Here is a 13415-nt window from a genome sequence, read left to right as displayed (position 1 = left end):
TTAGTGCCCTCTGGGTTCATGGTAGGCATTCAAGACATTCCGGCTTGACTAAGATGGCTCAGTGAAGACATGTGATCATGCCTGAATGAAATGTCTTTCCAACTAGAAAATGTTCCCCTGCCTTTCTCTGGATTTAGATTTGCTGTGGGAGCTTTACACAGCCTGCTTATTTGGTCCTCGGCTCTAGGTCTCAATATATGCGGTTTCAGCTGGGAACTGGCACCTCCTTCATAGTGATGATGAAGCCACTGGAGAGTTACTGCTCAGAAGAATGGGCTGGTTTCTAAGCCCAGGCCAGTGATGGCGAACCTTTTGAGCTCGGCGTGTCAGCATTTTGAAAAACCCTAACTTTGGTGCCGTGTCACATATAGAAATTTTTTGATATTTGCAACCATAGTAAAACAAAGATTTATATTTTTGATATTTATTTTATATATTTAAATGCCATTTAACAAAGAAAAATCAACCAAAAAAATGAGTTCACGTGTCACCTCTGACACACGTGTCATAGGTTTGCCATCACTGGCCTAGGCCATCTCCCTCCCCAAAATCAGAAATGGAGAGGAGCAAGAAAAAGGGGCCATCTTAGGGAATGCACGCTGAGGTACAGCACCTCACAGAATTCACAGGAGACATGCCCAAGAAGGATATATAAATACAGAAGAAGTTTGCAGCTGGGGTTTTGAGAATCCCAAAATCCTGCTGTGTCATGTTAAGTGAACTCTAACTCCTCAAAAAGTAAGTCCCATTTCACCTTTTTGTTTTTGTGTCTTTAAATTCTTAAAATAGTTTTCTCACTTTGGAAATCTGTACAAGTTTGCTGCCTCAAATTACTCAACATCATTAACAATTTACACACAGACGCAATCCTCCACAACTATTGTGCTTCTAAATGTATATTGTAAAACACATGCAAAGATAATAAATCATTCTTAAAATAAAATTAACATTAGTTTATTATAGCCAAATTCTTTTTTAAAAATTATTTCAGATTTTTTTACAAGTTAAAAATCAGTATAAGATAAATATTTTTACAGAGGAAACAATGCCCTTTATGTATGAAATGTACTAGGAGGTAATCTCTTCACTTATATATAAAAAAGGCTATTACAAGTATCTTTTAAAATAGAAAGCTTACTTTCTTTCCAAAGAAAAAGCGTTGTAGAAATAATTTGAGAAAGAAAAATCATTTTCCTGATCAAGTTGGGATTTGTAGATAGCTCCTCTACTGCCCTCTAAAGTTCAAGAACAACATAGCACCTCTGCCTTGAAGATGGCAATGTAAGCCGTTGAGATACCAGAATTATCCAGATCCCCAAAGAGATCAGACTCATTCGTTTCTGCTATCATTGCAGCTGTGTTCAGGCACATCTGCTTACCTGTAATGTCTACATTTAAGACATGACTCAATACAGAAAGAGAACTTAGAAGGTAGGCGATCGTGTCCCCAATGCCAGACTCATTAAACAGGTCCCTGTTATTCACATTTTAATACATGATCTAATCATATATATTAAACGTTTTAGTTTTGAAAATAGTTTTGAAATGTCTTAGTTTTGAAATGTCTTGGGATGTTCATAAGTGGTGTTTTTATGTTACCTATGTCATAAGTACGACAGAAATATATTACAAGGAAAAAGTGGAGGACAGTATAGGTAATATTGGGAATGACTGCTAAGAAATAGTATGGAAAACTATGTTGCAGAAGCAGTCTATGTTGCTTCATGAGCTCATTTTAATGATGCACATTGGAACAGAGTGAGAACTGGGGGCGTCGCATGCGGTCAGGGTTTTAGACCCTGAGGAGGGATAGAGCTGCTTCAGAACAGGAAAGCAGACATGGACTGAAAGGAGGTCTTGAGGAACCATCTGGTAGAGGTGGAAAATGGGGAGAGATTCTCTCTCAATTGCTCTCTACATTGGGGTGGGGGAGGGAGTATAGAAAAATGACAGAATGGACAGCAGAAAAATGGGAAAGCAAGAAATCAGGGAAGAAGATAAAATACCGAGCATTTACTACACTCCTATTTTACACCAAGTATTTTCATTTGTTCACATAAATGTTTAAGTGTTATCTCTATTTTAACAGGTGGGTAAATTGAACTTCAGAACAAAAATATATACTTTGGTCTAATCATACAAGTGGTAAGTGGCACATCCATATGCAGGAAGGAAAGGCAACTGTACCAGATATTGATCCAGCACCTCCCCCCTCCAGTCCACCCCACACAGCCATTAAGAATCTCTGGGGGGCAGGGCCCAGAAACCTGCATCTTAGCAAGCTCTGCAGGGGATTCAGCTGCATGCTCAAGTTTGAGAACAAGGTCTGGCTAAATCCCTTAATCTGTCTGTTTAGCATACTTTCACTGTCAGATGCATTTCAGAAGCCCTGCTTTAAGTATTAGGAGAATTTTTTTTATTTTTTTTTTACCGTAGATCCACTTTTTATAAAGTTCTTTTCCTCTGTAGCAAGGTATAGCAGTTCAAATTCATTGACATTTGCAGTAGACTACCAATTCTTAGTGTCCTAGTAGGTTTGATTCCCTAACTCTGGGTGGAATAAGGGAATGAGGCAAGTTAGAGAAGGTAGAGAATTCGGGAGGAATGATGAGCACATTAGTAGTGATCCTTATTTTTACATTTCCATTCTAGAAAGTGAGAATTTTATATTTTGTCATGATTATATAAATGGAGCTGGATGACTTGCCTTAAATTTTCATCTTGTGCTCAAAAGCCAGACTCAGCCAATATTTTTATGGACTAGTTCCTATGGATTGTAGAAATAGGAATAAGACAGTAACATTCAGGCCATCAAACTCGCTTTTTTTATAAGGGCTTTATAACCACCATTTAACTTCCATCCCACATAATATTCTTGAAAAAAACATATTATTTCCATTTCACAGATGAGGACATAGGATCCTCAAGGTAATTGCTCAGCTGTGGATGAGATTCAAACAGAATTCCTTCTGTCCCTGGATTTTAACATTCAAATGGGAGAAGCCCATGGTATCCTTATGATGACAAACATGTATCATACTTGACTTTATATCCCTAACAATACTAGTAAAAAGTCAGGAAGGTCATTTAATAGATTTATTTAGAAAACATGTTATATTTAATTCTGTTTGCTGCATTTGGAGAAAGGACACAAGAAACAAACATTTCACGAACCAAAATGTATTCACATTTTTTTTGTATGCATCTACTTTCTACTTTGCATCATCATAAAAATGACAATGTCCTATGTGACAGAGGTGCCTCTAAGTTCACCAAAACTTCATGAACCCTCTCCCATAATATAGAGTTGCTGCAGGCAGTGGCTGCCCAGTCAAGGACTACACTTCCCAGCCATCCTTGCTTGCACACAGGGCCTTATGACTAGTTCTTGCTAATGGAATGAGATTAGAAGTAATCAGTGTCATGTCTTAGGTGAGGTAAATGAGAAGTAAGTATGCTTTCTTCACCTTCTATTTCCCTATCCACTGAATTCAGAGGACTCTGAGGTGCTAGGAGTTGATAAAGCAACAAGGTGGATGGACCTGGATTTCTGAACCATGAGAGAGAGAAAAGTCTCCAGTCCACCAGGAATGCTCACATTAAACAGTTACATGAGTGAGAAAACCAATTGAAATTTGGAATTTTGTTTATTACTGCAACTATCAATATTGAAATAAATGTATTTTATTTCATCTCTTAGATGATAACTTATTGAAGAAAATTTCTATGTTTGGAAAAATATGGATTATTCAGTTTCATAAGCTGTGTTCTTTGCATATACATTTTGAGGAGCCTTCTGGGTCTTTCCTCCCTCTTTGTTTCTCTACAAGGAGAATATTAATTACAGTGAGTGAATATTTGAGTCCACAGCTCAGACAGGTCTGGATCTAATCATAAGCTCTTCCATTACTAGATGGGTGATTATAGGCAATCTGGTGACTTTTCTCCTCTTCTGCAAAATAAGCATTAAAAAAATCTTGTAGTCGCACTAGCCAGTTTGGCTCGGTGGATAGAGTGTTGGCCTGTGGACTGACAGGTCCCAGGTTCCATTCCAGTCAAGGGCACATGCCTGAGTTGTGGGCTCAATCCCCAGTGGGGGGCGTACAGGAGGCAGCCAATCAATGATTCTTTCTCATCATCGATGTTTCTATCTCTCTCTCCCTCTTCCTTGTTCTCTGAAATCAATAAAAATATATTTAAAAAATAAAATAAAATAAAAAACTTTGTAGTCTAGGTTCATCATGAAAATCAAAATTCATATGCTAATGCCTTTTATAGGTCAGCAGTTGGTAGTATATTTTTAACAATATTCACTGCAACTTCTCAGGGGAGAATTATACTTTACTGCCCCTTATCATTGGGACTTGCTCTGTTCAATGATGTGTAAGTGGAAAAGATGTGTCACTTGTGAGTTAAAGTCTGATCTCTTCTCTTTCTGGCATGATGACTGGCAATATTCTGACTAGAAATTGCTTCATACCTGTGGATCCTGAAATGAAGATGACATACAGCAAAGCCACAGGTGCACTACATGAAACAAAGGACAAACTTTTGTTGCTGTTAAGAAACAGGGACTTGGGGTCCATTTGTTACTGCAGCATAACCCAACTTTTATGACAAATGCATCAAGTATATATTTCTCAGTCAGAGAATATGGGAAATTAAATTGTCTGACTCTCCACCAAGAATTGGAATGTCTAGCCTAGGGTTGGGCAAACTTTTTGACTCGAGGGCCACAATGGGTTCTTAAACTGGACTGGAGGGCCGGAACAAAAGCATGGATGGAGTGTTTGTGTGAACTACTATAAATTCAAAGTAAACATAATTACATAAAAGGGTACGGTCTTTTTTTTTTTTTTAGTTTTATTCATTTCAAACGGGCCGGATCTGGCCCGCGGGCCGTAGTTTGCCCACGGCTGGTCTAGCCCTTTCTTTCCATGTCCCTCTTCCTAGCCGCCTGTGAAGGACCACTAATAGAAACCATGTAGGTCCACCCCACTCCATTTTCAGAAGAGATTGTGAGACTTACAGAGAATGAATTATTTTCTGATGGTAGTTGAAAACAGTTAAAAAGAAAAAACTGAATGTGAGATCTGATTTCCATGCTGATCTCTGGAAGTTCACATTTAATAAACAGAAATCAGGGCTTTACAGAAATTCAATTGACACCATTTTATTAGACTATCTAACTTTGGTGAGCACAAACAAAAGTTTGGATAAGAGCTTCTTACTTTATAGTGAGGCAAAGTCAGTATCTGGAAAGGTCATATAGGGAATAATACAGGAAACTCAGATTCTTAATGAGGCTGTGGAGTAACAGAACTTGATAGAAAGCTGACATCTCTGTAGAATAATTCTAAATTTCTCAGACAATTGTCAGAAGCCTGCGGTAAAAACATTGCCTTCAATTACCTTCTTTCATGAATTATATTGATAAGAAATATTTAGCTGAATTTCTACTTAAAATCAGGCAAGATGATAAAAAGTGAGGGATTAAGAATTTTGTCAGTCAATCACTCTAACTTTCCCATTATCATTATTTGGGGGGTGGGGGAGGGGAACTCGCACAGTACAATGTGCTGCCCCACACTCCTATTAACTCTGTCCTTAGGTGGAAAAACTAGTGTGTTCGTGCTGATTTCACTATAATCACAGTGAAAGAAGACAAATTCATTGAACTCCGCATATGCTGACAATGCATGATGCAGGCTATGTCCTTACTTCCTGGGACATTCTTTGTAAAACCAAAGAGTTATTTTAAAACTATATGTTGTGTAAGTCCCTCTACCCTCCTTCCCACCATTTCTAAGATTCCTTAAAAAGAATGTCTTTTTCTCAATAGCATCATCTACAATGACTCTACCTGGGTCAGGTCAGGGTGAGGAAAGGGGCTGGACAGGAAAGGGGCCAGAGCCTTTGTGTGAGGAAGAAGGAAGCTGCCTTCCTTTAGTTTCAGTTTTTCTTTCACACTGCATTGTAACATTTTTATTAGAGGCTTAACTGACACCATACCAATCTATTTTATCTAAAAAAAATCGTTAAAAGGCATGCTCTAGAGGAGGCATGCATCTCCATTTTTATTTAATGTGCTTCATAATTTGCTAAGTGTTTACACATTAGAACTGCACATTGCCCTCAAGCAACCCTGAATTTATTTGATCCTTATCCTCATCTTTCAGATGAAAGGAAGCTTAGAGAAGACAGTGCAGAAACGATGTGAAACTCAGCCATGGCACCCACATGGAAAATGCTGTCATCTACCTATGGAACCAACACTGAGAGCTCCAGTTTCAACACCATTAACTGCCGATTCCTAACAAATGCAAGGTACAGGTCAAAGTGGTGCTCAAAACCTTGATTTCTCTAATTTTCCAACAAGCAAACATATATTTAATGCTGACCACCTTTGATACATTTTTCAAAGACACTTTTTTTGGTGATGTAAAACAAGATCTTAGTTCTTTAGGGCTTACAAATACTCTGGGACCTTCCTTGAGATACAAATACAACTATATTTCAGCTGCATAGATGAAAGCTTTGTGAAATTCTGATAGTATAGCTAAGGAACTATTAATCACCATTTCACTGGGGATTTCTGATTACGGCATGTAAAAATTATGGTCATAGTTTTACTCACTTGTAGAAGATTAAAAATCTAGGTGGTGCAGCCATGCTATTTCATTTTTAATTTCCACAAACCTCGCTTTAAAAATCTATAAACCATTTTATCATGAAAAATCATCTTTCATTTCAATGCTATGCTATTCAATTCTTATTCCTGAAGAGTTTTCTCACAGACTAGTTTTCTGTAAAAGAAAAACACATATTCTCAGTAATTTCCACATGAAGACCCAGGGTCCTGTCTTCCAGATTAAAGGAGTTTGGTCCAAATTGGGTACTTAGTAAATAAATCTCTCCAGCCCAATAGCAAAAAGAAGAGTACACTCCAGATATTTCTCTCCTCATTTGAGAGTCAACTACATACCATATTTTTCCATGTATAAGACACCCCCCATTTTCCAACCCCAAATTAAGAAATCAATATTTTAAACATTTTGCTGGTTTTCCTCTTAAGGCCTTCTTAATTTTTTTTTGGCATCTTAAGGAGTTGTTCTTCCAGTTTCCTTTACTGTCTGATTTTACACTCAGTGGGAGAAGGTCCAAATTGCCTCTCTGCAGCTCTTTTTCCATGCTCTTTTGCATAGCTGATTACATTCAGTTTGAATTTTGCAGAGTAAGACAATCGCTTACAGGTATTTATCTTTTAATTTTTTGACAGATTTATGGGCTCAGAATGTTCTGGTCCTTGTTGCATCTGTGCACTCTCCACCTCCACCTCCAATTATGGCATCAGCTGATGTCAGTAACAATAAGGCTCGTGATTGAAGAAAGCCTGTTTGACAAGGTATGGGCAGCTATGCACCTGCGTGGCTCCCTCCTCAGCTGACTTCCGTGTATAAGATGCCCCTTGATTTTCAGTCTAACAATTTTAGAAAAAAAATAGTGTCTTATACACAGAAAAATATGGTACATTCTGTATTTTACAGAAGTAAGCCAGAAGAAAAGTATTATTTGTTATGCAACCATCCATCCATTATCTATCATCCATTATCTATCATCTATCTATCATCTTTCTGAGTTTTTGTAACATTGTTGAAAGTAGAATTTATTAGTGTTCTGTTAAAGAATAAGATTGAAACATGGAGACGAGTTTGTATCTCCTGTGTGCTAGAACCTGAAAAGCCTGCAGGTCAAACTTAAGTTGTCAACCCGACACTCTGATATTCCCGTGTTTTCCACTGGGCTCCAGCGCGTAGTACGTGTGTTTGTCCCACTCTCTGTGAGTGGGATCTGTCCCTGGAGTGCAGGGCTTTGTCTTATTCCTCCTGGTGCTCTTTCCCACACCCCAACACCCTTCAACAAAGCAGGGAGGACTCTGCAGCAGGCACTGCTCGGGGTTCTGAGGGAGCAACAGCGACTGTTCCCGGTCCCTGACTCCCAGTGGTGTCCCAGCCCTGTTTCTTACTGGAAAAGTATTTGTTGCATAAATTCTATTTTTAATAACTTTACTGATTTCAGAAAGAAAGGGAGAGGGAGGGAGAGATAGAAACATAAATGCTGAGAGAGAATCATTGATTGGTTGCCTTCTGCACATCCCCACACTGGGGATTGAGCCTACAACCCAGGCATGTTGAACCTGGGACCCTTTGGTCTGCAGGTTGATGCTCTATCCACTAAGCCAAACCGGCTAGGGCCGTTGCATGAATTAAAAAATAAATAAATAAAGCCTAGTGCTTCAGCTCTGATCCATGGTCAAGATATAATGAATGACAGCCCTATACTTTATTTTGACCATTTTCCTAGAGCCAATTATTCTTCAGTTTGTCTATTTGGGTTCTTTTTCTTTTCCAGACAATTATCTTAACTAAACTTTCTCCAGCTCCCTAGAGCAACTTTGCATTGCCAAGCCATTTCTCAGGATGCTGCCTGTCACCCCTAACTTAGTGTCTAAAGCAAACCTAATGAGCTCATTTTACAGTCTCTCCTCTAGGTATTGATGAAAATATTAAATCCAGCCACCAAGACTGAATCCCACTGAATACCACTGACTTTTCTTACATTCTAAAGTTAAAAATAGCCACTCACCGTGGTCGGCAAACTGCGGCTGGCGAGCCACATGTGGCTCTTTGGCCCCTTGAGTGTGGCTCTTCCTAAGCCTTAGGAGTACCCTAATTAAGTTATCAACAATGTACCTACCTATATAGTTTAAGTTTAAAAAATTTGGCTCTCAAAATAAATTTCAATTGTTGTACTGTTGATATTTGGCTCTGTTGACTAATGAGTTTTCCGACCACTGGGGTAGAACATCCCAGTCAACAGTATTCTGTCCAATCCTTGTATTCAGAGGATTGTGATTCCACAGGTGACTGACGCATGTCACAGGGCAAGCCGGCAGCCTTGCTGTGGACTAAGGTGAGCACTTATATGGCTTTGTTTGACACTCAAAACCTGCTCACTTGTGCTAAGAAGAAGAGGCTGTGCTATTTGAAAAGTCATTCTATTAGTTCTCACCAGCTTCTATAAAACAGCTTCTATAAAAATTAGTAATGCATGTTGTACTTAATTTCCTATACTCTGGTGTGTACAAAAAGTGTGTACATCCCACTGGGGATTCATTCTCCCGACTCCAAGCCAGTCTCACATGTTCCCCAAGTGTCCCAATAACAGTTGAGAATTTTAGCCCAAAGAATACAAGACTGGAGGTATTTTCCTGTGCAATCATTATAATCTTCGTTCACATTTTCTTTCCTTATTTTTCCCTTTTGGGAATGTTATTATAAAGCAAACCCATTAAACCAAACCTGTCCTTAATGTTCCTAGCCTTTTGGAATCAATCTGACAACTCCTCATACCTTTCAACACACATCCTATTATTATTTCTTAGAAAAACCTCTGCACTCTTCTTTTTTTGTAAGTGGAGTTTGATTTCTTTTTTCCTTTTAGTTACTTCTTTGACTTGTCTTGTTTCTTTCATCCCGTAATCTGGTTAACTTTCTATTTTCGAAATATTTTAAATTAACAGTGACAGACTCAGGGTCCTGGGTTGTTTTCATTGTTTGTTTATTTATTTGGTCCTCTGTTATTGTTGATAGAGCACTTGTCTCAATGGAGAGTCTATGTCCTCTTTCTACCTAGGACTTGAGCCTTCTGAAATCCCCAAGCTGTTCTCTTCTTGATGTCTCTCAATCTGGCAGTTGTCACTTTGCTTAACCTTCCCAGCTGAAATCTGAATAACTACTTCCTGTTTGCAACTACATAATAAATCGGGGGGATGAAGGCAGTTTCTCTTGTGCCTAAAAGCACAATTTTCTAAGAAATTGTGCTTTTTGGTATAGAGAATCTACTGTTTTATTACCACCAAATCTATATTATGTAGAAAAACAATTATCTGTAAGGTAGTAAGTTCTCCTTAATAGGAGGAAACTAACAAAGCAAAACAAAACCATGTCCAAGATTTAGCAAGAAAATAATATTTTCCAAGTGGCTGAAGGAGTGAGCATAAAAAATCAGGTGGCTCCCCAAAAGGCTACCCTTCAGATTCCAAATGCCACAGATACTTTGGCCCCCATGGACACTGCTTTCCTCTTAAAACCTTGACATGGGAAATGACTTTTAACTTGGTCATCTCTCATTCCCTCTTAGGATAGGAATGACCAAGGGAAAGCAATGCAGTTAATTATATAACGAATTATATAACACACTTATACTACATCGATAGGTGGGTCTCCCATGGAAAGCTGTATAGGTTGTACACCAGCAGCCTCACTGGGGTGTGTGTTAGAGAGGGGCAGTCATCTTACTGACCCTCCAGCAGGTACCATACATAAGCTATACAATTGTACTCAGCTGCTTCTAGAGTTCCTAAACTCATTAAGTCTTCCCCACCTGAATAGCTAACATACAACAGAGCCTACAGAAATGCCCTCCCCCGTGAACATGGGGTTAGCACTGAAGACTCATTTCCATGGCCACTTTCTCTTAAAGGTCTTTGCTGACCCAATCCTGGCACATACAACAGAGTAAAACTGACCTCCTTCTTCTCCACCCTCCCACTGTTCCTTCCACAAACTGCTCTCGGCACAACTGTGACTCTTCACCCTGCTGATCACTTTACTCACCTGGTCCCTCCTTCCGCCTGCAACCTGCTTATGGACAAGAACTCTTCAGACTCATCTTTGCATAAATAGCTCCCGCATAGGGTCTGGCCCAGAGTAAGTAAGGATTCAATAAATATTTCATGAATAAATAAATAATAAGGTGCGGAGAGATTTTTTTAGTGCATTAGTTCTCAACCTTCCTAATGCCGCGACCCTTATATACAGTTGGTCATGTTGTAGTGACCCCCAATTTCATTGTTACAAATTGAACATAATTAAAGCATAGTGATTAATCACAAAAACAATATGTAATTTATATGTGTTTTCCGATGGTCTTAGGCAACCCCTGTGAAAGGGTCGTTTGACCCCCAAAGGGGTGGCGACCCACAGGTTCAGAACCACTGTTCTAGTGGGTGGCAATCTGCAAGATTTACTGACATTATCAAACATTCACTTCAGGGCAAGTAAAGAAGAATTGAAGGCAGTTTTCCTTGTCTTAGCACATAGTAATTAGCAAGGAGGTAGTTCTCAGCTATAAAATCTTTACAGTTAGCAAAACACCCCCATCAGCAACAATGCTTAAACATTATAGATAAATACTGCAATAGTAAGCTTTGTGGCAGAGCAAATAAAAGTGTTCGAAAGTAACATAATTACACCACTGTGTTTTTTAAAATGATTAAATGCTCACTCTTACTTCCTTTAAACCATTGTTACTCCACACTGCCTAATGTTCAGCATTATTTTTTAAAATATATTTTTATTGATTTCAGAGAGAAAGGGAGAGGGAGAGAGAGATAGAAACATTAATGATGAGAGAGAATCATTGATCGGCTGCCTCCTGCCCCCATTGGAGATAGAACCTACAGCCTGGGCAAGTGCCCTGATGGAGAATGAACCGTGACCTCCTGGTTCATAGGTCAATGTTCAACCACTGACCCATACTGGCTGGGATAATGTCCAAAATTCCTAATAAGGCCTAGAATGCTACCTATAGGCTGGCTCTAGTCTATCTAAGTTTATCTCCTTCCAGGCCCTCCCACACCCAAGTATGTCACACCATACAGGTTCCCTATATTCACACACTTTCCATCTTGAAATTGCAACTTGCAATTGCCCAATGCAATTCCTTATATCAGCTCTGAACTTCATGCTCTGGTAGATTCTGTTACCTCAGCCAAGAGTGTCCTTTCTACTCTTGTAGGACATTGAGCTGCTACTTGTCATTTTAAGCTCAGTGTAAAAGACACATCAGGTCCTCCATGAAACCCTTCCTCCCCACCTCAGCAGCATCATGGGCTCCTTGCCATCAGCTTTTGTAGTCCTTGCTGCAAAACCCCACAATCCTTAATGCCTCATTTTCCATCGATCTTTCACCCCTTTCTGAAAGCAAAGGTTGACTCTTAATTATTCCTAAATCCCCAGTATCTAAGACAAATAGTGATGGCAGTCACACAATAGGCACTTAACCACTGTGTGATGAGGAAGAAATGAAGGGTAAGTCTGGTTCAGGCCTGCTCCCAACCCTAGTTTTTGTTGTTGGTTTTAAATATATTTTTATAGATTTCAGAGAGGAAGAGAGAGAGAGAGATAGAAACATCAATGATGAGAGAGAATCACTGATCTCACTGATTGGCTGCCTCCTGCATGCGCCTCCCCTCCACCCTCCTCCCACCCCCGCCGGGGATGGAGCCTGCAATCCAGGCATGTCCCCTGACCAAAACAGAAATCATGACACTTCAGTCCGCAGGACAACGCTCTACCCACTGAGCCAAAACAACTAGGGCCCAACCCCTAGTTTTGTGAAAAGTTCCCCTTGGAAAAAGCCCACTGCTGCCTTCCACAGCTGGGGCAGGCCAGGGGGAGGTTTTCACCTCATTAATTTTTCCTTGTGATACAGGGAGGAAACTCATGGAAAGAACTGCAGGAAAATCAGCCTATTTTCTCCATGCCTATGCCTCAGTCAGCCATCACAGGGCTGCTTGCTGGAAATGGAGCAGCAGAAGCGAGCTACAGCTATTGACTTTTCTTTAGTTTTAATGAGCTTTCAGGCTTTTTGGTCATTAGCAAGAATCTGCTGGACATTTCAGCAGTGGGAGGACCCCATGTTGCCGGGAGCCGGTCCATCCTTGCTGTTTCAAGGGACCTGGCATATATGGCATACGGTTCTTAATATGTTTGCTCACCTTCTTGGCGCTGTGTTTTAACCAAGGTCACCTCTCCGAGAAAGGTTGAATCCCCAGGTAGGGATTTTCCCCTGAAGTTAGGGAGGGAATAAAACCCCTCAACTAAGTGCCAGGCGGGTAATTAATCACTTTAACTATGAACAATCATGCTTAAGCTACATAATCTTTACTCCCTGGAATGGAGATAAGAAACGCCCTAACCTTTGTAATAGAGATTGATAGGATTGAATCAACTGGTATAAATACAGATGTAACAAGACAGCAACACACAGAACTCAGGAGACAGGACTTAGAAGAGAGAACCTACAGACAGAACCTACAGACAGAAGAACTTCGCTGGAGAGAACATGGCAAAAGGTCCTGGACTGAACCTGACTACAGAAATTGGCAAGAGAACCTGACTAGAACCTGGTGACTGAACCTGGCTGGAGAACCTGGAGAACCTAGCAAGAGAACATGTACACAGAACCTGGCTGGAGATCCGAAGCAGAACCTCTCTGGAGATCCAGACCAGAACTTGGCTGGAGATCCTGGCTGGAGATCCTGGCTAGGTTGCTGATCAACTGAACAC

The 13415-nt window shown here is 39.9% G+C and overlaps 1 protein-coding gene across 1 annotated transcript in view; it reads right to left on the bottom strand.

Moving 5' to 3' along the window:
* Positions 1 to 13415, bottom strand: part of KCNIP4 (potassium voltage-gated channel interacting protein 4) — a 971293-nt gene that overhangs the window by 559047 nt on the left and 398831 nt on the right. The gene's annotated exons all lie outside the window — the stretch shown is intronic.

This window comes from Myotis daubentonii, chromosome 1 (genome assembly GCF_963259705.1).
Source record: "Myotis daubentonii chromosome 1, mMyoDau2.1, whole genome shotgun sequence".
NCBI lineage: Eukaryota > Metazoa > Chordata > Mammalia > Chiroptera > Vespertilionidae > Myotis > Myotis daubentonii.
This window is presented reverse-complemented; position numbering and strand designations above follow the sequence as displayed.